The sequence below is a fragment of the Anser brachyrhynchus genome (genome assembly GCF_964034855.1).
Source record: "Anser brachyrhynchus genome assembly, chromosome: 1".
Lineage (NCBI taxonomy): Eukaryota > Metazoa > Chordata > Aves > Anseriformes > Anatidae > Anser > Anser brachyrhynchus.
In genome coordinates this window covers 64,360,875-64,386,185 of record NC_137694.1, presented here as the reverse complement: position 1 = coordinate 64,386,185, position 25,311 = coordinate 64,360,875, and the positions used below count along the sequence as shown (strand labels likewise).

The 25,311-nt window shown below is 43.6% G+C and overlaps 1 protein-coding gene and 1 long non-coding RNA gene across 4 annotated transcripts in view; one reads left to right on the top strand and one right to left on the bottom strand.

Moving 5' to 3' along the window:
- The window catches only part of TMTC1 (transmembrane O-mannosyltransferase targeting cadherins 1), a 153,205-nt gene that overhangs the window by 97,658 nt on the left and 30,236 nt on the right, over positions 1–25,311 (bottom strand). The window lies entirely within an intron of this gene.
- LOC308189126 lies at positions 6–24,233 on the top strand. Its single transcript, XR_013946035.1, has 2 exons — positions 6–3,052; positions 8,972–24,233. It is a non-coding gene; the product is annotated as an uncharacterized lncRNA (long non-coding RNA).

The window sequence follows — 25,311 nt, the reverse complement described above, 5'->3', positions numbered from 1 at the left end:
TGAAACATAAGGAAATGTGGTTTTGAAATATTTTCAAACGATAGCTCATTTTTCAAACTAGAAAAAAGCTGGGCAATAGTTTAACCACCCTCAACTACCTTGCTATAATAATCACACCCCTTCTACACTTCAAAGCCTTTTCCAGGTGAAAATTTCACCTGTAAAATAGAGACCACTTGACATAATAATAATAGAAGACATTGCAGTTTCCCCCACAAAACCTAATTTTTATTTTTTTATTTTTTAATTATCAGTTAACTCCTTAATCCTCAGGAAAACCCATTTGTCTCACTAAGCTTGCTGTGCTCAGTCTCCCAGAAGAATACACTGAGGCACATTTTCAAAAGGTCAACCAAACACATTCAATTTCAGTCCATGATTAAAATGCAAAAATGCCTTGTTCCCAGCTCACTACTCAGTCCCTAGAGATGGGAAGAACTGTCTAGTACAACTGAACTTACTTTAAGTATTTTTTTAAAAAGTGTATTCTGCACACTTGTTCCATTACAGGTCTACTGACAAGGTGTTATAATAATTAACTGCACAGAGACAAACACACAGGTGGCTTATTGTTATGGGAGTGCTCATGAAAACCTTCCTTCTTCTCAATGAATAAAATTAAACTGTACCTGGAGCCAAAGCTACACATTTATTTTAACACAGGGTCGAAGCACTTGCCCAATTCCAAGGAGCGTTCTTAATATAACAAATGGTGGCATCCCTATGACATTAATTCAATGCTTATTCCATTTCTATGGGACTTGATAGAGTTTTTGTCACTGTAATAAAGTGCTGAGAAACAAAAAGAAATACAGAAGAGATGATAAGAATATTTTAAGCAGAGAGGAACTAGAAAACCATTGGAAACTTGACAGATAATTTTAAGAAGTTACAAATAAGAAGTAAACAAAATAAATTCAGAGCCCAAACATTTGCAGGGTCTTCTGTGTAACAAATACTCAGTACCGGGATACTCTATTTAAATGATTTACAAAAAAATGTAGAATGAATCACAACACCTGCACACACGTTAGTTTTCCAAGTATGACAGCATCATACATTTCTCCCATGAACATCTAGCGTATAAATATATTTCCTTCCCAAATTCCTCAGCACAGTTTATCATCTGATTGCTTCCACCCTTCAAGTCTCAGAAAAAACAAGACTGTAACGCTTCCTAATGCCGCCCAGGGTATTTAATATCTGGCTTTTTGTTCAAATTTTCTATACTAGGAAGTTTGCAGTCCTGGTCACCATGGAAAGATGGATAAAAAACTGCACTGCAAACAAAGGCAACAGGGGCAAAGCCAGCAAGGAACAGAGTGAGCATTTAACATCAAGAAAGCAGGACATTTGGGTGCCCTCTACAAAACAGCCCTTCTTCAGAAAACTTTCCACGTCATGCATAACGCTCAGTAACCAGACCATACATCGTAAGCAAAGCCAAATGACTTTGCCTCTTCGTGTCTACTTATTTCCAAATGTTGACATTTAAGCGCAGACTCTGACTTAAATGTCAGATGAGTCTTCAAGGGCTGAACTCTGCAAAGTGCAAAGTTTTTTGAGCTCCCACTGACTTCAGTCAGGCTGAAGCAAGTACAAGTGAGATGAAACTAAGTCTTCAGCTTTCCCTCTCCATGAAAGGTCAGGTTGGCCTTCAAGTGTTCACTGTGGCCCTGCTCCAAAACCCACCGCAGCCAAAGGGAAAGGCTCTCGGTGACTTTAATAGCCTTTGGATCAAACCCTGGTCTTCTGTTCCCATTGGAACCCTTTATGAAAATCAATTCCCTTATGATTTCCGGCAAGAACAGAAGTGTTAGGTTGCATTTTGTTTATATTTTTGTTGGGTGGAGGGAGGAGAGCCCTCTATTAATCACACTGCCTGACTCTTTTCATTACAAAGAACCTGTTTTCACTTGCTTGAAGTTTTAACTAGCTGTAGCACTTTGGGCAGAAATTTTCCATTACAAATATTTTGTTTAGGTGGAATTATTCTGGAAAAAAAAAAAAAAAAAAGAGCAGCCAGAACAGTTCAGCTCCCCCTCCAAGACTTCAATTAGAGACAGAGGCGTTAAGAAGTTTGCCAACTTTGTCCCCAAGAAACCATATCACCTCGCACCAGTGACCTGAAACTGGTGAGGCTGCCACCAGCTCCGGGCCACGTGTTCACCACCTCCAGACCAGGCACCCACATCCAGGAGTGCCGCAGGCCCAGGAGAAGCACCCATGGGGAGGTGGGGGCATGCAGACTTTGCACATGCTGGGCAAGGATCTCACACCTAAGAGATCATTCCCAGTTGGCTCTTTTATCCTTGGCAGCACAGTGCAGGAATGCTCACTCCTGACATCTTGGTTTTGATTTTTTTTGTCTGCCTCTATCTCGCACCTTCCTTGCAGCAAGCATAACACTACACAGAAGCTACCAAACACAGTTTCAAGGCATGAGTTTACCCACAAGTCAAAGTTAACCTGAAGTGCTCTGCAGAATTATAGGTAGATCCTTGGGTAGCTCAGGCTACTGCAGAGCAGGACTTTTGAAAGCATTTCAGAGAATCCTCACTGGCCTCTCACAGTTTGTGTTTGCGGAGCAGTAACATCTTCAGGAGGAAAAAACAAGAAAAAACCTTTAGGTAGACACTGACTGCAAATCACCGCTCTGTGCTGAAGGGTAGATGAGCTGCAAGCAAGCAGGCACCAGAATGAAAACAAAGGGTAGGAGGGAACAGGTGAAGGAGAGTTCAGAGAGCCCTGAACTTTCTGATCCACTCTCCAAATGCTTTTGCTACTTTGCAGCTTTGGTTAAGAAATGTTTCTTTCCATGGTAGTTAACTGAGAAGCCGATTATTCCATTTTCAGAAAGCTGCTGTCCTGAGGTCTACCTGGAAGCCATGAAAGGTGGCATTGCCCAGTGCTCAATGTCCGAGCCGTCTGCCCATTAACTCAACCTGCATGAGTGGCACAAACGTACAGGTTCCCTCAATGCATCCAAGCTGTACAAGAACCGTGTGGTTTTCAGAGCACCTTCCGGAGCCTACTACTTGGTTCAGGAAAGGTAAGTAGGAAAACATCTGAAGTCTGGTGTGGGCAAAGAACAATACTCAGTTTGTGTATTAAAGTCAAATGAACTGCAAATGGCACCTGGATGTGGACATTTGCTAAATGTCAGTGAGACAGAGCACGCGCAACATACACATGGTAAATTTAGATGCATTGCAAGCTGCAAATTATGCAGAACTTCCCCCAGACAGCCTTAGGATCAGCTCAAGCTCTTGATTTTGCCTTTCACTGGGACAATCAAAGAAATTGCTGTTACAAAAGGTCAACTGTTTCATACCTGTTTAAAACAGCTGCATTGCATAAAGCCATTTACAGGTCAGATTTCTGTGCATTTGCACACCACCCAAGGCTGCCAAATACCCCACTGCTAATGGGAACCGCTCCCTATCACCTGCTCCACCCCAACCATTGTAATGTGGCTCACGGTGCCAAAACACACACACATGTATTCCCTTGTGAGAGAGGGCAGGGGACGTATGGAGGAAAACTGCACTGACGGTAGCTCCATGCAGCAAAACACTACCTCCAGAGCATAAAACAAGGTGAACATTTCAAGATGTGGGTCTCGCAGATTTTCATGATGAAAAATTCAAGTTAGGGCAAGAAATCCAGATCACCAGGTTCGCTGACTGGGTGTGAAAAGCGCACGTTTGGACAGAGGTTCCACCTCTGCTTCGCGCCAGCTTCCCCACAAAGCAAACCAGCATGTAATTGGCTACTTGCTATCTTTTAAAAGCCTTTCAGGAATACTCCCTGAAGCAACCAGAATCACAACAAACAATAAATCCAGGGAACGCTTAATAAAGCGGGGACCTCTCTCACACAGTTCGAACGCAGGCCAAGACAGATCTTTGGCAGCTCCGGCTTCCTGAAAAGCACGGCTCATCCTGAAATCAATTACATCATCAGGGCGCTCGCGGATTTCATAATTGAAGGCAGCAGGGTAGGTGGCCTAGTAAAACTCAATACCGCGCAGTTTACAGCAGTGTAAACTTCGCTGGTACCAGATGGACTTCGTGTTAATCAAAACAAACTTCGCGAAGAAGCAGACAGCTTTTTAATTTGTCTTCGCTGTTGAAGGCACCTAGAGTTTACAGACAAGAGTGGGACAGCTTCTCAGCTGCAGTTAATTGCCGTGACACTGTGAGCTATCACAAACCGCTATCAGCAACACATTTATCCCACGCTGGAGCTGACTCAGTTTCGGTGTAAAATGTGAACTCACTCGTGTGTTCCCTTTGAAGGCTTTCTCAAGGGAGAGAAACAAGCGAGATTAAGATGTATGGTGGATGCTACCCATCGAGGACATCTAAAAGACCAGTCTACACATGGCTGAACAAGCTTTGGCATTTTGAGATCTTGTTTTGGCCAGGTCCCTCTGCTCTGAGAGGATCGTCACTCCCATTTATATTCTTCTCGGGAGGCAGATCCCACTCCCAGCAACCACCAGTGTTTTGAACTAACCCTTTGGAAACACCTAATATTAGGGAAGACATTAGAGGAGGAGTATAAAAGCAAGGTTTTATACCTTGTTTACCTATTCTTAATTCCTTACAAAAGACCTCTAATCAAGGCATTTTTTAACTTAGAAGGGGGCTATTTTAAGTTAAGGTCAGTTTTAGATCATTGGTAGATGGACATCTAATTAGTCAGTCAGACTTCCCTTCTGAGAAGGCAGAATTTTTACAGGAGCCACATTTTATCTATAGAGACCGTCCTTACATTTTCTACATACAGATGACTTCCTTACAATCTGTCTAGCCAACTACATCTTAAAATTGGAAAAGGAACTTCTCAGCTTAATTTGGCCTATATTCTTCCTTAAGGAGGACCATAAAGGGTATGTGATAGCCCAGGGAGAAAACAGGAGTGAAAATCTGTTGTGGAATTAAAAATACAAATGAAAAAGAATATATATATATATATATTCTAAACGTATTTTTCAATTACTTAAAATACCTGTCAACACAGGGAAATAAAGTATCAGTCATAGCTACAACTTTTTCAAGTGAGAAGAAAGAAAAGTCCTCCTGCTTCCCAATTTACGAGTAGTCTTGACAACCCCTGCAGCATACATGCAGTATCCTTGCTGCTTCTCTCCCTGGAGAGACTTAAACCCCAGCCACCGCTACCCACGCAGACCCAGATGCATAAACACACACAAACAGAAGCAGTTTTACTGACTCTTTAAAAGCCATGGAGAGATTTTATGAAAGTCACAAGCGTTTTAACTCATTTGCACTGATACTGGCACACACACTTCATGTGCTTTTTCAGTCATGACTACAAATTTAGCGTTCTTGCACTTTACTGGATTTCCAGGCAAAACAGAGCAGGGTGTAACTGTGTTGGCATATATTGCCAGGATGACCCAACTTGTGGCCTTCCTCTACGCTGTTAGGCATCATGCACCTTGTTCTGCATTGGGTAAAAGTAGAGGGAGAAAACTGGGAGGAAGAGAGAAAGGCACAGGAAGGGTACAGGAAAAAAAAAAAGGAAAGAAAGAAAATAGCAAAACACCCTTAACTGATCGAAGATGTGACCAAGAAGATGAAAGAGAGCTTCCCTTCATACCAGACATTCCACCGACGCGACGAGGAGACAAGGTGGAGCAGGGCTAACAGGAAAAATAAAACCTCATCAAAGCACAGCCACCTTCCACCACATCTCAGGAAACCAAAGCACTGTGCCTGCAATTTGAAAACTCTCATTGATTTCAGCCATTTTATTTCCTCTGCATCACACACACCTGAGGCCTTGAAATCCACCATTAGGCTCATTATTTCCCATCCCAGGTCTGCTAAGGACCGGTATAGTGTATTTCATGTAACCGCATGACAAGGGACACTGATAGCAGTGTCTAGGCTTCAGCTGCTCCAAGCATTCAACTACAACACCCTATTTTCTGTTGCTTGTTCTTTTGATAAGCTTTATTCATTCAGGCTGAAAGTTTTCCATTCCAGGAGTTTGTGTCAAGCTCAATTTATTTTCTTCCTTGAAGGTCTCAGGTAAAACAGTTAGACCATTTCTGAAAAAGTGATCAGAGAGAAAATCATTGCTTTGTCCCTATCAGTGAGTCATGCAACCATTTTGTTTAAAAAGCTTCCATGGTTGCATACTTTGGAGCAAGGACTTGAAATTTAGCAGAGGAACTGCAGAGATGTGCCTGCTGTTGCTTCCACCAAGAACTCACTCCACTTCTGGGCACATGACAAGCCACTGGGGGGGAAAAAATCTCTATCTGCACTCCTGACTTGAGAGTTGTAACAATTCCCCAGGGTCTCTAGCCCTACCTAACAGCATCTAGCAGGAGCAGCATCAGACTCTCCTTTCAATTGCTCCTGCAAAGCAATTGAGATACGAGCCTCTCTCCAGCAGTGCTTGTACCCAGCCTGGAAGAGACCATCTGCTTGGACAGCAGAGGACTGAAGTTTGTGGCTAAGAGGCTACCTGAGTATTACAAGGAAGAGAGAGGATAAAAGAGAAAGAAGGGAAAGTAGGCATGAGGAGGAATGGTACAGGAGGAAGGAGGAGACAGGACTGGAGAGAAAAAGAAGAAAAGGACAGAGATAGAGTAGGACACTCAGACCTCTGCTGCTACCAAAGATCCAGCAGCAGTATCCAAGAAACCTGCTGCCACTGGAGCTCGCTTTGTCACATCCCCAGCAAGCACTTAGGAGCTGAGCTGTGGCACAGGAGGCTGCTTCAGAAAGCAGCTGTGCTTTCAACTAACCACTCCAGCATGAGCAGATGGACCTGAAAACACAGAGGATAGCCAGGACTCCTACAGACTGATTACTGCCTCTGTGTCTCTGCACAGAAAAGAGCTGGCAGCTCTTGAATACAGGCTCCCCCAAAATGCAGCACAGCACCCAAGGGCCCAGCTCACTCCAACAGAGCCGGGCTTGGTAAAGGGGCTGCTTGCAGACCCACTGCATGTTGACAGGAGTGTAAGGGCTGTGAGGTATGTAAGACAGGCTCCCTAGTCACAAAAAAAAAAAAAACTAATGAGAAAAGGGAGGTGGTTATCTTCCAGTCATGCATGAGTCTCCATTACTGCGAGTGGAAATTATTGAGGTGTTCCTGGGAAGCAAGTGTCTTAGTAAACATTTACAAACAAACCATAAAAGATGAGGAGGCCTGCTGCATTGCTTTGATGGTCTCCATAAAACATTTCATGTCAGTAAACACAAACTTTGGTCGAAGTGTGCTGCTGAGTTACAGAAGGAACCATGGTGGCTTAAGATTATGTTTGTGCAGTTAGGGAACTAAGGCTCTAGCTTCTTGCTGCTGTGTTTGCCTGGAAACCCAGTAAGCAAACTGAAAAAAAAAAATAAAAAATAAAAATTAGAGGGAGCAAAAGACTTCAGTAGGACAGAAGAGGAGGAATAAATCCCTTCTATCAGTAAAATACAGCAGAGAAAGGGCACAGAAATCAATGTCTACGAGACTGTCAGTCTATTCCTGGTGAGCCTCTGGACTCAGCACCGGAAAGGAAAGATGCACACCTCAGAGCAGGAAATTGTATATACCACTGCTAACCATCGTGGCTTCAAATAAAGTGCCAGACAAGATCAAGTGAGGAAGGAAAAAAAGAGAAGAAAAGAAAATAGAACAGGATAAGAAAGAAGCCAACACATTTACACAGACTACTTACTCCCCTTGGACAGACACATGGCACCACACAAGCAAGCAGCCCCAAAACACACGGTGAGGGCTCAGTGAGCAGGAACATACTGCAGCTGTAAGCCTGCCCCGCGAAGGCATGCACCCAGCCCATGGCAGGGATGGATGCATTCAGCTGGAGCTGCAAAAGCTCCCCCTGAGCAAATACATAGCTCCTCCTCAGGAAAAGCAGCCCTAAACAAAGGGACAGGCACTTATAATAAGCGCAGCGGTAGGCGAGGTTCAGCTGGTCCCAAGCCTCAGAAGTCCTGAAACAGCTCTTTAAGGAACTTAAATAACTTGGTGGTACAGCTGAAGAGTTTCGTTTGAGGAAGGAGGGAAAGAAAACAAACTTTTACGGCTGAGCCTTCTCTCAATCAGGGTGAACACTTTATTTTTATTAAATGTTTTCTGAATTATATTTTTAAAACCATCACTTGGAGTCAACACAAAAAAAGTGTTTTGTGATGCTTTGAGAGACAAATAATGTTGTTGTGAGCATTTCTGGCAAATCAAGCGAGTCTGGTAAGTGAAAGCTCTTGTTCTGGAACGAGATTTAGGCCCAATTTGCGAGGAAATAAAGGGAGAAAATAACCTGAACCTCCCTGTAAATTTAGCCTGAAAAGTATTGTTTTATTACAGAATCAATTTGTTTTGAGATTTCTTTAATACTTCCATAATTTACTTGTAATCCAAAACTACTTGTCAAATTCAATTTAAATGCTCATTTTTCATTTAATTAGAGAAGGGGGAAAAACACACATGTCTACAGCTTGAGTCCTTAGCACAGAGATAAGAAGACGGAAAGAAGAGCTGTTATCACACGCTGTGGTGGTGTACAGGGACTGCGCATCTTCAGGACAGTAAAACAGAAAGGTTTTGGGGGGAGTTTGTCAGCCTTAATGTCCAAAAACTAATTAATGAAAATTTAGAAACAAACAGCAAGTGACAGTGAGAGAATAATTGAAAAAAAATGATGGGCAAAAAAACAGGGGGGGCAGTCATATGGTTGCCAGCCTTCCCTCCTCTTCCTCCCCTTTCTGATTTTGCCGTCGGGCAGCAAGCTCTCGGGGGAGACAGAGAGCAAGGGGTACACAAGAGCTAGTGCACGAGGCATCACTGCAGCAGCACGAGTTTGCTTATACAAGGTATTAGATGAAGGTCACAAAGCTCCCTGGATTCCCCTGAAGATCCTCTGCCAATTAATAGCGGTTATAACCTAATGGTTTACATTGAGAATTTTTTCCAGATCCGCTTATGGAAAGGAAAGGGATGGTCCTTGCTGGACCCAGACCTTCTGTCAAAAGCCACCAGCAGCAGAGGCACAAAATTCAGCTGCATTGTATGCAAACTGAAGCTTGGACCACTTTCCACAAACTTTTCCTTCCAAATGAAACCCATGTACCAGCTACTTAAAAAACAGTTCACTGGATGTCAGTGCTGCATACTTCAGGAAGAAGGTATTTCCTTTCCGGAAAACTCCTAATCTTACATTTTGATCTAGCATGTCCCTTTGCCTCTGTCAGATTAAATAACGCAATCTGTAAATATGTCATAGCAATCTCTAAATACAAAATAAATGGCAAAAAAGTCCTTCCTCACTCTTCTCTTGTTAGGAAACCGTCTGTTATTTTTAACAGCCTCAAAAATAGCTTGTTCTTTTTAAATATGAATGACACAAGTCTGTTAGCAATATAGCGGAGAAGAAAAATAACATTCTTCAGAGATGGTATCCTTTCAGTGAAACTTTTTGATGTTTGCAATCAAATGCAACTCAATGCCAAAGTTATACAGCAACACAGAAAGAATCCGAAAGAAAACAATTCAAAAATTGGCAGCAAATGACTGCTTTTGTCAGAAGCTCTGTAAGTAAATTGCGCCTGTGCTATTACTGTTGGCATGAAATACCAAACAATATACTTCCAACAACTTTCATCTCTGTCACTTTTCCACTCAATCATCTACACAAAAATCTGTACGTTCTTCAAATTAAAAATGGACCAGCTCTTTCATCACAGACACTCAGGGCTCTGTCATGCTAGGGTTCATTTGTAAAAAATAAAAATTAAAATCTGCAATAGGCTGTAAAGATTAGTGGCTTGCTTTAAATGGATTTCCTTTGCAAAGCTATTATTTCTATCTGATCTAAACAGATAATAAATGGTAAAAGCCAAAAGCACATCAATAAAAGAATAATTCTGAAACTTGGCAGAATTAGAAAAAATAATTATATTTTATCCTATTTTGACCACAATTCAGTCTCATGTATTGCCAGAAAAATAAGACCACAAATAACCCAGCCTTCTTTAAGTCCCTAAAATATTCTCTTTGAACTGCACTGGCAACTTCCAAAAAGTAAGTAACAGCAAGAAAACGACATCATTTTGTAGTCTTCTACCGCCACAAAAGTGGGTTTAAATACTGATATTTAAAAACTTGGCAAACATGAGAGATCCTGCATAGCTTGCTCACAAGAAAGTTTACGGGATGTTGCGCTCACTTAGCCAGAAATATGAGCAACTTCTGCCTTGGGGAGTTCGCAACAGCCTGTAACGCATCCCCCAGCCACATCAAACTTTGAGGGGATGGGACCAGAGCTGACACTCAGTAACGCTCAGCTCAGATGTGTGTTTATACAGAGGACCAAATATCCCCACGTAATTGACAGCTTCTCCTCCCTGAAACCCAACACCAAAAGGCGTGTCACCCTTTCAGCTCAAGGCAAGCAGATGAAAATGCACTGTGAAGTTTGCTCAAAGCTTCCTCACCCTCCAAAGTCACCAGTGGTCTGGGTCACTCCAGCAGGCCACAGCCGAGATCACTTCATGTCCCTTACACAAGGACTGCCTGCTTTGGCTGCTATGTGGGGCGTCTTCCAGCAACACACCCAACCCAAAAGCCAGACAAAAGGAGACAGCGATGCTGGCCTTTATGAGCCCTGAGGTTAGCGACCTTCTCAAGAGCCAGGACCTGGCCAGGGAGCACCTCAGCCAGGCAGAGGGGACTGAGCTGTGCCTGCTGGTGTGGAGAGGGAGTGGGCAGACAGGCCTCTCGTAGGAGAAAGCAGGCTGGCACAGGCAAGAAGGAGCCACACGTCGTAGGAGAAGTTTTAGCTCCCTCACTCAGAGGATACTCCTGGGGCTTTGTGCTTGCTCAGCCAGTCTCTAGACAGTGATGGGATCTGGTCAAAAATGGTGCAGGTGTCCAGGCAAGATGACACAGGTGATGGAGGAGGTGAAAGGAGAGAAGTGCTATGTGATGTACCACAAACACATCTTCTCATGTTAAGGGAGCAGACACCATACAGTAGGCACATGTAACAGCAGGTAACAGAGTGTGCTGTGGTGGGGCAGCGCTGTCCTGAGTTTGGACAAGGACACCAGTCATGTGGCTCTGCCGAGGAGAACGCACTGTCAGGAAAAGCCAAGGGGCAAGCCATGGTGTGGGTGCTGTATTCACGTTGGATTGCTACCCAGCCAGCCATGTGTCCTCCACAGGGACGGGGATGGAGGTTTTGAACAAGAGGCCAGCGGGAAGGCCATGGGCTGCTGAGGCAGCAGCGGTGGGGCTGCACCTCACAGCCCACGGTGGCTCTTGGCCTGCTGCTCCTCACACACACAGATACAGCCAAGAGCTCGTCCTCAAAGGCTGAGAAGAGTTGCCACAGAAAAGCAAAGCCATGGCCTCTGATCCTCAGCTTGGAGGCAGCCCCACTCCAACTAAGACAGGAGAGCTGGTTCTCCCAAATTTCACTTTTAAAGAACCCCTGGGACAAGCAATGCCATAACTAAGCTGATACCAAGACTCTTGCATAGATTTGCTTGCAGGAAACAGGTATTTTCATTAAATTAACCAACTCTTTTTCTCTTCTTGTTCCCCTTTAATATTTGCACTGCATATGTTTGATCCTATTATTAAACACAATAAATAGGCCCTTGCTGAATAATTAAGAAAGAAGTATCAGCCAGCGTGGGTAATATTGCCAGCCAAGACTGAAGACAGAGCACTGCCATTATTTCTGTATTTGAGTTATTGATTAAATGTAACATCCATAAGCAGCAATCAGAATTGCTATTCCACGACCATTTCCAGAGAAACAAAGACTTGCTCCAAATGCCAATCACATATACTCTCGTGGTTAAAATGCAATTAAACAAGTAAAGCATCCGATATACCCACAAGCCAAACAAAAACACAGCACAGAAACCTGAACTGTAGAGCAAAAACAAAGGCAATATTTTAAAACCTAATTCGAGAATGAAAAGTATCAATACAGACTGTTGTTTATAAGCCACTGTAAAAACTTTCAAATTACTTGTATTATTAATACAGAGGAAAAAGGTTCTTTTTTCAAAATATGCATCAGTAGGAAAAATCTTGTGAAGCAGTAATTCTTTTACTTATTCCAGAATATTGTCTTTCCCCCACATTTTTTTATGCTTTCTGGTTTACTTTTGAAGGTTTTGTAACTGATAAAATGTATGGGAAGAAAAACATTCTTGAATTAACTACGCATAACTCTTGCCCTCAGACCCTGAATAAAGAAGGCTATTCTGAGAAAAATAAGAGTAAGAATAATACAAACAAACCTAGTTATTTAGCAGACTCAGCTCGATCACCAGAAACACATCCAGAGAGCAACATCCTCACTGAAGGCCACTGGGCTCTCAGAGAGGGAACAGGCAGAGGTAAAGCCAGGCCAGCGGGGACACCCATCCCCACTGCTCCTGCAAGACGCAAACGATGAGTCCAGCGCACTGCCGCCTCCCACGGAGGAAAGAGGCCGAGCATCTTCACTGAGAGCATAAGCTTTCACCTCAAACTTAACTTGCCGATCCCACCTTGTTAACAAAGAAACAATTCTCAAAACAGCAGTTTCCTCCTGCAGTGGCTGGCGTATGAGGCAAACACTACAAGCACTGGCCGTGCTTCAGAGCATCTCCCATTTGGCGGTGAGTCTCTTAGCCAGTAATCTCAGGGCGGGGGGGTTTTGCAGCAGGATTTTCTGAGGAGCAGAGAGGCAGCAGAGTGGAGTTCACTTACATGGCTGCTGCCTGTCAAAAGCCTCCTCAGAAGAGCACAAACTCATCCAAGTGCGAGCACTTGAGCAAAGCTATTTTGTGTGCTTCAGTTTTGTTTCCTTGAACTGATAGCTCAGGGCTAGGAGGCAGAAGAGAAGAAAGCACACTTTTCACAAGGGCCAGAAAGGAAAGAATTTTACAAGATGGATGGAGTGAACCAAGGCAAAGTGTTGATGAACATAGTGTGCTTCAGGCAACCTAATAAAACTCGTGTTATGAAATCGCTACAAATCATCTGCATGAGTTTAAAGTCATGACCAAACAATACATGCTGCATTACTCCACAGGTTGCTTGCCTCAGGTAAAAAGAAAAATTCTGACAGATTCACTGGTACCCATTACAGAGCAATTACCCACTGCTCCGTTATTTTTTGTCGCTTTTAACCTCCGATGAGCTTGTTTTAATGCCTTGATCAGATCCAGGAATCTGTCCCTTTGCAAAGAGCCACCTGACAGCGTGCCACAGCGACTGTCCCCAGAATTAGGACAGAGACGTCGAAACGCACAGAAGGAAAATTGATCCAATCGATCTCTAGGAGAGTTGAGAAGCCCAAGTCCTTGGAGACCTTTATTTTTTCAATCTGCAATGAAAGGGCCTGGCAGTAAACTGGAGAAAGCCAGTTTTATAAGCTGGGAGGGAAATGATTATAGAACTGTAGCATTTAGGGGATCTTCCAGCTGGTTTAAATGATTTAGTTTCCTTATGCATTCACTGAAGAAAAAAAGCCTCCTGAAGGTCAGCCATGAGTGCTAACGGTATCGCATGAAGCAAACTTCCCAATTTATTCTCAAGCATTTAATTAAAAGACAGGGGCTAGAGGAGGAAGGAGGCATAGAGAGGGGAAACGGAGGTTATCGCATCCATATGTAAATACAGATTAAGGAAGCAGACCGTCTCCTGCAATATTTTACACAAATGAGCAATGTCTAGAGAGGAACCGGAGAGCAACACCACTTCCTCGCAGCTCCTCTGACCGCGGCAGACAGGTGCTCAGGTGAGAGGGGAATTCAGATACCTTCAGAACCTCCTCTGCCATGGCTCAGAAGAGGCTTTTACTGTTGGGTGAAATACCTCTTCTCAAAGGGAACAGGATCCAATTCGTTTGGTTTTCTCTTTTTATTGCACAGGCTTTGCTATTATGTGTGCTATACTGATAGTTTCTCAAGGAAGCAATAAAATTTCTAAATGCTTGGAGAAAAAAGGAGTGTTTGTTTCAGCTAAAATGTCTTGGCTATTTCACTCCAGATTCGCAAATAACTCTGCTGGCCCCGCGCTACACGTCTGAGAGCTCCACAAGAAAAAGAAGTGGAGTTGCAATGGGCAGCCTTCAGCAATCCGGGCCAGCGGGGATAAGGAGCAGCATCTTAATAGCCTCCTCTTACTCTCCCACCCCTGGGAAAAGTGTGGCTGTTGCTGAATCTAACTCTTCTTCGACATTTCTTATTTAGAAAATGTCTGAAATAGAAACAAAGCATACTGTTCACTGAGAAATGCTTTTTCTTTCTTTTGTTTTGTGTTTTGTTTTTGCAGATGGTTAGGATTAACGAAAAAACAGTTTGGGTTAAACTAAGCTTTTCAGGATGCCTTTTTTTTTTTTTCCATTAGGACAAAATCTAATCATTTAATCTTCACCCTGCTGGAAATTAGCAGGGGCTCCTGCCTGGCCCCGCCTTCCTGCAAGGTCAGCAGGCTGCACCCTGCTTTGGTTCCTTTCTGGCACAGGCTGCACGCTGACGTTGGCAGCTCCTGTGCTGGCAGGAGCGCTGCAAACCCAGGGCTGCCCCGCTGCCTGCTCGTCTCCTTGGGAAGGAGCGAGCAGGCTGGCAGCAGCGGCCGTATCCAGCACCTGCAGTGGCACCGCTGGCTGCATCGAGGCTCTCCCTGCCCATTGCTCACTGCCTGGGCACAGGGCAAGGCCCTTGTGCAACTCCGTGCCTTTGACCAGTTGCAAGATACAGGTGTTTGTGGAAGTATTTCAGATGTCTACCCAGGATCCTGTGGTTGTTTCTGCGGTAACATCTCCAGAATAAAGGCTTTATTAGACAGGATCCCAACCCATCCACCCACCCCTCAACTGCACACAAGCTAACTTAAAAACTCAAACGTGCCAGATACCTCATTTGTTGCAATTTCTTCTTCTCTCTTGCTGACCTCTCTTACTGGCTCTGCAAGGCCACATCTGACATAAATAATATCAGCATCCACCAAGGCTACAGAAAGGGAAGCTGAAACCCTGCGGACTCCATCCCACTTTCATTTCTGTCAACGGCCACCTCTTGCTGATTTCACAGCAGGAATCACGATTCTTTCCACTTCTTTATTATTATTTTTTAAAACAACTTCTGGTACAGGGCCAGCACTTGGTGGAGAATGAGATAATCCCACGGGGTGCTGTTCATCCGTGTCCTGCCAGCATTCCTGGCGCTAACCGACCCACCGCACAGGATTTACAACGCCTGTGCAAGCATAGCACCGCCTTCCCTCCCTCCCCTGCCCTCTGCTCTTCCCCTGCAACTACCACGTGCATCATGGGGCCGAGGGATCAATCTGCTCTCCTGCAACAACGCGCGCCAAGCCACGTGCCAAAATCCTGGTGAAAGCAGCTGGAAGCCTCTGCAAGAAAAGTAACAGCAGTGGGGATATTTAGGGAGTCAGGGAGGCTAGCTTTTGCCAAGGGAAATAAGCTTCCCCAGCCACCCTGTCTGGTCAGGGATGAAAGGGAAAGGGAGATGCAGAAGGACCCTTCCCTCTGAGTCATCCTCTTGGGAACCTCTCTCTCTTCATGGGCTACAGATAGAGCTAACCTCCCTTGGACACAGCTCCCTCTAAGCCCACACTGTCCAGATACAGAGCAGGCTCTAATGCAAGGCCCTAACAAAAATAATTAGAGTTACTGATGGAGAAAAAACACCTTTTGGGTCTGGTATTTATCGTACAAAAGAGTGCGGGATGCCTTCACCCTCTTGGCAGCCCTGCCTTTAAAAGCTCCAAACTGACACCAGCTTTGATGGAAAAATAGGTTGCAGAGCCTCAAAAGGCGTGGGGCTAGCTTTCCATTTGCTGCTCCGCAGGTGAGTCAAAGAGCCGGATTCACAAATGGAAAAGCTTCTGTCATTTTGCAATAGCAGCACACAGACAGACTGCCTCTTGACAGGAAAAAAAATAAAAGAAGACTACGAAAAATGTTGATATGGTAACACATGTTTAAAATCAGTAACAAGAAGGCCAGAGAAGAGCTTATCCAGAGCCCCAAGTGCCAGCCAGTCTTAGACTACTTTGGCAGAGGCAACTCTGGAAAAACAAGGTGGGGATAGCTACTTTACTACTTGCAGATTGTCTGTGTTAGGGCAACCATACCTCAGTCATCTGCTTTAGCCGAAACCCCGAAACCAAACAGCTCCTGAGATGCTGAGGTCAGACAGGCTCTTTGGGGCTGCACGTCGGTTACAAGAGGGAGCACCCGGCTGCCCCACAGCTGTGGGTCTCCACCAGAAAATCCATCTCGAGATGATTGATCACTGCTGAACTGAGCATCAGCACCCAGAGATGCAAAGAGCCATTATCTGTGTCTCTCTGTATGTAAGCAAGCTGTCCAGTCCACAATCTACTGCGGCACTGTCTGTTGGCTCTCCTGAAACAAGTAGTCCATAGCTACACTTTGCATTAGAAGTTTCAAGGATTTCACCTCCACAGAGTGAATTAGACCAAACAATTCATTGTTAACACCCAGCATGGAGGAATTTAGAACATCACTGCCACTAGAAATGAAATGGGAGAACATAGGATGCAAATTTCTTCATGCCTTCAAAAAAGGAGTGGTTTTACTTGGTGCAATGCATCTTTGCTAGCAAGTAAACATTTTGTCAAGCTGTAGCATGCAGCTTTCCACCCCAAATGACTTCCCTGCTTTTTTCAGAAGTACCAGTTATTTAACCTTCCAGATGTCCCCAAGCTGCTTCACAGCCAGGTTTTGGAGCAAGCATGTGAAAAATTAAGAACTGTACCCAAAATGAGGCTAACTGTATTTTTTTAGAGGACCTGCAGATGTGACTCCAAAAACAAAACATGGGCTTCCCTGCGCGCATTTTGTAAGCAGTCACTTCATTCAAGTCAATTATGGAGAAAAAAAGAAAACAACAAAACCATCCTAATGACAATATTAGCTTTAAAAATATCCCCTGCCCAACAGCTGTTTCTTCAGGACTTCTATATACAAGCTGTTACGCAGAATTTGCAAGACTGACTAACAGCTCTGCAATATCTGCATGCACCTGCCCCCACAGCAGCTCCGTGCTGCTGGGGCAAGGCAGGATCCCAGCCCCTCTGAAGCTCTGGGATGCTGCAAGGGCCCCCTGGCAACGCACTGCAAGCTCCTTTTCCAACATTTCAGTTCAACACTGAGGAATGGGTGGTTATTGCATCCATTTTGTCCCAGTGCTGATTTTATGACTCGGTGCTGCAGTACAGTCTGAAACGGAGACCTGCTTCAAAGCATTAATATCGGTGATTGAGAAAGGGCCGGTACCGACAGACAGCCCTGGCAGAGAGGGTGCAGGACACCTCCTGCATCTTTACCCCTCTGCAGACTGACAGCAATCCAGAGGTTTTCTGGTTTCCGTTCCTTTGACTGGTTTAAAAAGGATGTGCTCCCTCTTTTTTAAGAGGACAGCTGACAAATTTCAAAGTTTCCCTTTCGTTTCTATCCTGAGAACAGAGGAGGAAAGGATCAGGCTGCATATGGAAACACTGCTTCAGAGACAACGCAAAATGAACGTTCTTCCAAAGACTTCAAGAGGGATGACTCCCAACTCCAGGAGGAAAGACACCTCATTTAATAAAAAGCTATAATGAGACAAGAACTTCAGATTATAGGACTTGAAGAACAGCAATTTTTTTCACCACCACTATTTTTTTTATTTTTTTTAAACACTTCACTGTCTATTTTTAACCCTAAAAACCTGTTAAGATTTTTTTTGTTTGTTTCTAGACTCTAAGGCATACGGTTTTCTCCAGGAGACTGAACTACTGCCAAAATTATACTGCTAGCCAAGGATCTTAACATACTTTGCAACAACATTAATTAAAACTCACACAGCAAGATGACAGGAATAAGGACGGATCTTTTGTTTCTCAGCAAGGAAAACAGAAAAAAAAGGTACAAAAAGATTTTACAACACACCAACCACAAAGAAAACCAACTGGGAGGGCAGAGAGGTGGGCAAGGAAGAGTAAAGCCCACTATTTTATCTCTTGTGCTTTTACTTGGCTGTGCTTCTACTGTGCAATACTAGGTTGGCTGAGATTGAAAACTGAGATTTAAGAGCCAATTCTCTTCATTCTGGCCCTCCCCTGCTTTCTCACCACACCTACACAAGTGCTGCATCAAAATACACCATCCGTGCCACAGGAAACAAAGCAGTTGATAATTATCCTATCTTGTTATAAGGATGCCTCATCTGTACTTCTCTGAAGATTTATCACAGAGCCATTATTTCTCTCTGCAGCATGATTTCCCACTCAAGTGTGGGGAAAATGAAGGCAATAGCTATTTAAAAGCAATTTGCAACATGGTCTATATGTATTAATTTCTTACAATCTTCCAGGAATATATTCTTACACTGGGTACCTAATCCACAAATATATATCCATTTGTTTAATAAATTTATTAACAATATAATAGTAGAACTGAACTGACAATATAATTTTTACAGAACAGCACATATTTATTACTTTATAATATACAAGCACCATTCCATCAAAATGAAGTAAGGTTAGCAAAGCCATTAATATAACCTATCAGTATGGCAGGGCTTGAAAAATAATAAAGGGGACCAGAATTCACATCAGACATTATTTGCTGGTTTTGGAACGGTTATTTCCCTTAAAAGTAACAACAACTGAAACCAGCATCTCCGCAAGTGCAGACAGAAAGAACAACCTGAAAAGCTGCAAGTTCAGCAGCAAAATGACAACAATTTCAAGAAGGCAGTAGGTCAGGGCGCAGGATGCCCTTGATGGGATGTCACAATTCACCACACAATGCACGAGGGTTTTATCTGAAAGGCCAGTATACGTTCAGAGCAGAGATCCTTTTGGTTTGAACAACCTGGAGCTACAACAGCATGGGGAAAGGAGGGAGGTGGAAAGCTGAGGAAATGGAGGAGCTAAGCTACCCAGCTTCCCAGCCATTTAGGCTCTACTTCTTAACACAAACGGCTCCATAAAAAAATATTTTACTGAACCAGGCAAACAAAAAGCTAAAAAGGAAATCTGAACCCCCTCAACATACGTTTTCAGCTCTTTGGACCCCAGTACAGAGTTGATACCATGGCTGCTTCTCAGAGCAGAATTCAGTGGCATCCATGCCTGATGCCAAGGGCAGCTCCTCACCACAAAAATGTTCAACCTTCACATCAGGTCTAGAGGCTGTACTCCACAGTGTATTTTTGTCACAGAAATAAACATCTTTAAAATCAAATTTGCTTCCCAAACAAAGGAATTCACCTCCCAGAGTCTGCCAGGGAGAGGGGAGGGGGGAAATTCAACGTCTCTTCCTCTGCTTTCAGGAAATTAAAGTTACCCGAGTACAGGGAGGTGTTAAGAAGCCTCAGCTTCTTCTTGATGCCAATATTGAAAGGTGTCAGATGCCTTTACCTCACACGGCTGCCAGAGGATGGTGAGGGAGCATAGCACTGCACATCCAAGCTTATGCAGAAAGTTTATTCTGTCTCCTCTGAACCAGAAACACTTCAGACCATTAATTTCTGTAGCCCCAAGTTATTTCCTCTTTAGCTTTTTTTTTTTTTTTTTCCCCTTTAGCTAGCCAGGAGTTGGTACTATTACTGAGTGACGGGTGCAGAGCTGGAGAGCCGTGCTCTGCAGCCACTCCAAAGTCATCGCTCCATGGATGACAGGCAGAACAACCCAGCCCATAGAGGACTTCCTTCACCTGGCAGTGACCTAAACGATAACCCACTGTCCAGCAGCTACAATATTGTCTCACGTGTCCACAGAGGATAGCTGTAGCCAAGAAAAACCCACAACTTCACCTAGCAGCTGAAGAAAGGTCAGTCAGCCCTGGGGCTGTGCCAGGTGTGGAGATGCCTGCTCACCTTCCAAGGGAAACAGAGGTTATAGAAGTGTCTGCACTTCCCCTAGAGACCCCAGCAGCCTTTTAAAACTGTCTAGCTAAAAAGGAGCAAGTCACTCCTCCTCAGTAAAGACACTCTTTCTGTGGAACTTCATGGATGGAAATCCACGGCAAAGGGAGCAGAACTCCCTCCAGCAAGTACACTGCCAGGAAAGGAAACATGCTCATCATTTTCTTAAACTCACATGAAATAACATGGAATACGAGAAAAAAAAAATATCTTTGCTCACCAGCTGTATCGTTTTCACACAGTCATTCAGACTTTCACACAATGGGCAAGATGTACCCCATAAGCATGACAAAGGAAGCAAAAGTCTCCAAAGGGCCTGATAAAATGGCAACTAATGCTTCTAAGAGTCCAGAAGACCAGAAGAAACCGCAAGTTTCATGACTGACATGAAAGGAAAGTGTTGATAATTAAGTTTTAAGTCCAGTGTGATTTTCAGCCCTCACCTCACTCGTGTCCAACACCAGCTGCACTGTTGCACTAGTGTCCAACCAGGCATAAGCAGGAGCCCCTACCCAAAATAATTACACTTCATTTTCCTTGTTCTCCAGTTGCCAAGATAACACAGGACATTCTCTACTGCTTCACTCTCCCATGAAGGGAACTTAAATTTGATGGGGATACTGGTGGTATGTTTTTTATCCCATGCATTTTCAGTTGCTGATAGTTTTTGTCCTGTGCTTTTTCAAAATGACTGTGAGTCAGAATGAAAAGCATAAGTTGCTGAGATTCTCACGGCAAGTGACCAAAAGAAATAAATAAAAATAAAAACAAGCACTCCAAATATACCCTTCTCACTGGCAAAAGTGAAGGCAGCTTCTCTGGAGAGTCTCAGCCGTTGTCGCTATGCAAAGCTTGCCTAGACAACGCCATTAAAGAGGATTTTAATTTATAATTAATAATTTAATTATTTGGTAACAGCCCATGGCAATCCACTGCTCCCCCCCTCCCCAGGAACACTTAGGACATAAAAGAGTTGCCCCTAGATTCGCGCACTTCAACACCAGTTTCATACCTTGCTCGACAGTCTCCTTTGTTTTGTGTTGGTGTTCACATATATTAGAACGTACAGGCACACAAAGGGAAAAAGAAAAGACAAAAGGAGATGTGCATATGTTAAAAGATAACACCGACATAAGGGTAAGTTGGCATAAATCGGCCATCGAAGCATTTAGGCTGGGAAAAGGAAGCCTTCCAGGCAAACTTGTCAGACTGTGGAACAGCCTTCCACGGGGAGCCATGGAGATGGTCCAACCGGACGACAAGAGGCAGCGCTGAGCCAGTTCATGAAAGGGATTAGATCGCTGTCTGCACGTGCTAACAGAGGACTACATCTAATGAGCCAAGCAGTCCCTCACCATCTGAGGTGCCTTTGACAGAAGGAAGGACTCTACTTTATGAAGATACCATCTGCAGACCATCTTCTGCGTTGTGTTGGTTTGTTTAGTTTTTTTCTTCTCTTTTACTAAGGCAGAGGAAGCATACATCTCTTCTCGCTAAAGGCACAGCAACTCCCATTAGACAAGTTACTGAAGGAAATAAGCAGTAACAGATTGGAAAAGACTTTCAACATTAAATGGCCAGACATACTCCAAGGCTTCTTATTTAAGGAGGAAAGAAGCATCCCACAGACATCAGCTTGTATATATTGCTTGACCACAGGCAGGTCTATGGAGCCATTCAGAGCTGTACAGCCAGCCAGCCCATTCACTAGATTTGTAGTGGCCTGACTCTTGTCACAGAGACCCCAGAGATGTGGAAATCTCAGCTGTACCAAATACAAACAGAGCTACAGCAATCAACACCAGCTGTTCAGCTGCAATGACCCAGTAATCTTCATGATTACGTGTCCCAGTTACAAGGGGACTCTGCTAGAGGGATTAGCTGGCCGTGATCACCACACTAAGCTCTACTCAACAAAGCATTAAACACAAGGACTAAACATTCAGAACAATTTCCTGCTGAAGTACCTCAGTGTTTGGGAGCCGGAGAAAAGTCAAGGCCTAATTGGCGGAGAGCACTACCGCTTCAAGTGATTGTGCCAGGAATGAAACATCTCAAAAGCAGGCCCCAGGAGCACCATCTGGACTCACTCAAGAGCCCTGCAACTTTAACCAGATGAAAACTGAAGTCTTCTTCAAATGCAACTTGGGCGACGACCACACTGTACTGTAGTCCCAGGGCTCCTGCCCCTCCAGAAGCCTCCTCCGTGTCCTGGCAGAATTACCAGGGGACCAACACCACACCACAGCATGCTCTAAAACACCACACCAAATCAACGCCAACCTCAAACTCGGGCCCATGGTAGAGGCATCTTTCACGATGATGTAAAACATCTTCCCTGACTTTGATAGGGAAATTTTTCAAACTCAATCTCGCAGGTGTTTTATTTCCTTTTTTTTTTTTTAAATAACATATAAGATCTACCACCTATTAAAATATAAATTTACAGACTACAGGCAAAAAATACTTTTATAAATTATCTTGGGATTCTTGCTGAACTTTATCATATTTGGAGACATCATTCTTTCTAGACAAGTGTGCACTTCATTACTTGGTAATGGAACAATAATTGCTCTTCAGTTATGCAAGCTGCACCTCTAATTTGTAAGGGATTTCTGAAGAGGTAATGACAGATGCTTAAATAAATGAAATGTGAGAGTATGAAACTTGTTATGGAAAAGATAATGGCACCCACAGAGTAGTCTGCCAGCTGGGCCACAGTCTCAGCTGGTATAAAGGAAGTATGCTGATGTTCTGCCTTGTGTATTCTTAAACACTGAGCCTGCAGCCAAATTCATCATATTACTCTGTGCTTTAATCTGACTAAATCTTACAAATGAAGCATCATCAACATAGGTCAACACCTGATGTCCCCACTTTCCTGAGAGCCTCCTGTGCGCTCTAGGTTAGGCTGCCAGCAGTTCAGCAGAAGACATTCTTCCCCCTCTGAAATTATACTTCCTGAGTATAAAACATACTGAGTGTGAAATAAAGATATCAATCTACATCTTTTCTTGCTTCTAAAACTACACTGAATAAAAACCCACCAGAAAATACATCGTGAGGGACAATGTTTTTTTAAAAAGGGTGATCTATCTAAATTTTCTCCAACCCCTTTTCTCCAACTTTACTAATGGGAACAAGGGTTCAAGACAGTATTTCAAAGATAGCATTTTCACTCACAGTCCTTCCAGACAAAATGTCAAATCTAGACTCTGAACACTTGCATTCGTTAAGGATTCCATGGCAATGCTCACAAGATCAAGAGCAGTGCACCATCCAAATGTCATCTGTGTGTGCAGATGCAGTATCAAGTGCACCTCCTCATATGACTAATTTTCCAATTAAGATTGAAATACTGTTGTGCTGGAAACACAACAAACACATGGGAAGATTTCATTCTTACCCCATAGGGATTCATCAAAGATACACTGATTTTTCTCTAATCTACTTGTTTTTCCTCAGCAAAGTACTTCCTTTTGAAATATGTAAATTTTGCGCTGCAAAAATTAACTCTATTTTACTGTTTTGAAACAGTTTATCATGACTATCACATGATTAAAAAACAAAAAACAAAAACATATGATTAAAAAGCTTGCTTTACCTACTCTGATCTCCATGCCATTGCAGACACATTACCAGCAGAACCCAAGCTATTTAACCTGAGACTTACTTGTATCTGAGCACATAAGCTGTACCAAAACAGCGGCTGCTGGGTATGCATATCCTTAGCAAGCCCAGCCTTTCAGTCCACCTTGAAGAACAATAAAGTAGCTATCACAGACTGCAAAACTTTCAGCTAGGAGAGCCCTATTTAATCTTGTGTGAAAAGATATAATGAGATGCAGTGCTTGGAAGCTGAAATTAGATAAATCAGACTAGAAATAGGAGCACATTTTTAACAGCGAGAAGAACATACCACTGCAACCATCCACCTAAGGACACCTCAAATACTCCATCACATCAAGTCTTTAACACTGACGTGCAACACAGCTCCAGGAGAAACTCAGGCTTGACACAGTAATTCCTAGATGAGGCTCTGTCTCCTGCATCATGCTCCAACTCAGATTAGATGATCACAAATGGGTCCCTCCTGACTTCAAAGACCGACAGTGACACTTCCAGCAACAGTAAAAATGTCTTCAAGGAGTTGTAGCTCTGCACAACCCCAAGAGACTGCGAACTGCGTGACGCTCTCATGCCAATAGCCAGTGTCACTCTCATCCCCTCCAAACTGTCTGAGGGCCATTGGCGGAGCCGTGCTGGACTGCTGGCATTTCGGAACTGAATTTATTCTCTCTCCCTTGGGCTGGCAGCAGCTGAAAGAACTGTAAAAACCCTCATGAACCTCAATGAGGCAGCTTCCCCCCAAAACATCAGCTGTCTCACAGTGTCAAGGACTTTGAAAAGAAGGACAAAAGAAAAAAAGTCTAATTCTCATTTCTTGGTGGGGAGTTGCTACTGTATGGTCTTAATACAAATGGCACAGCAGGAATGGCAAAATATTTCTCCCCAGATGACTACGCAATTTAAAAATAGTTAATCCTGGAAACACTCTCAAAAGATTAGCCGTGGCTCAACAAACTTTAAAGATGATCATTTTTAATTTAATTTAAAGTTGAACATCCTTGTGTAATAATGGCAGAGATGAAGGACTATTAGGGAATAATCTTGTTTATGGATCAGTGAACTCAGAAAATTGCCAAGGCACTGTGAAACATATTCCTTATTCACACCTCATAATTAACTCACTGCTCTGTGGAGACAGGATGCTGCAATATTAAAGTCATCATCGTTATTAGAAAGCTGCTCATTTGGCCTGGGATACCTCTGAGGGTTCTCACTTGGTGCTGGCATTTGCAGGCACCCAGGAAACTGCACCTTAAATGTGTCAGCACAGCAGACTCACAGAGCACGATGGAGAACAGAGAAAGCCTTTGGTCTACAACCAAAGCATGGCTTTTGCACAGAGGAAAAACATCTCCCTCCTCTTCTACCGCCATCTGAGAATGTGTCTCTTTTAAAAGCAATTGAAAGACAAAAACACAATTCTCTTAATTAATTCACACTGAAAGGTGCTTTTGGTGGAGTCCAGAGGCCAAATCAGATCAAAGTAAATACCACAACAAATTGTGACATGCAAGCCCTAGGACAGCAGCTATCATGGCTTGGGCTGTCTAGATCTTCTTACTTGAGGACAGCAAATGCTGAAGCTTTCAGCTTGCTGGAAAGAGGAGAGGGAGATGCAGTGGACTCTGGCTTTATCTTTTCAAGAAATCAAGAGAGAAATTGTCAGTTTACTGGCAAAGTAAGAAGGCTTGCTGAGGTGGATTTGCTTGAGGCTTAG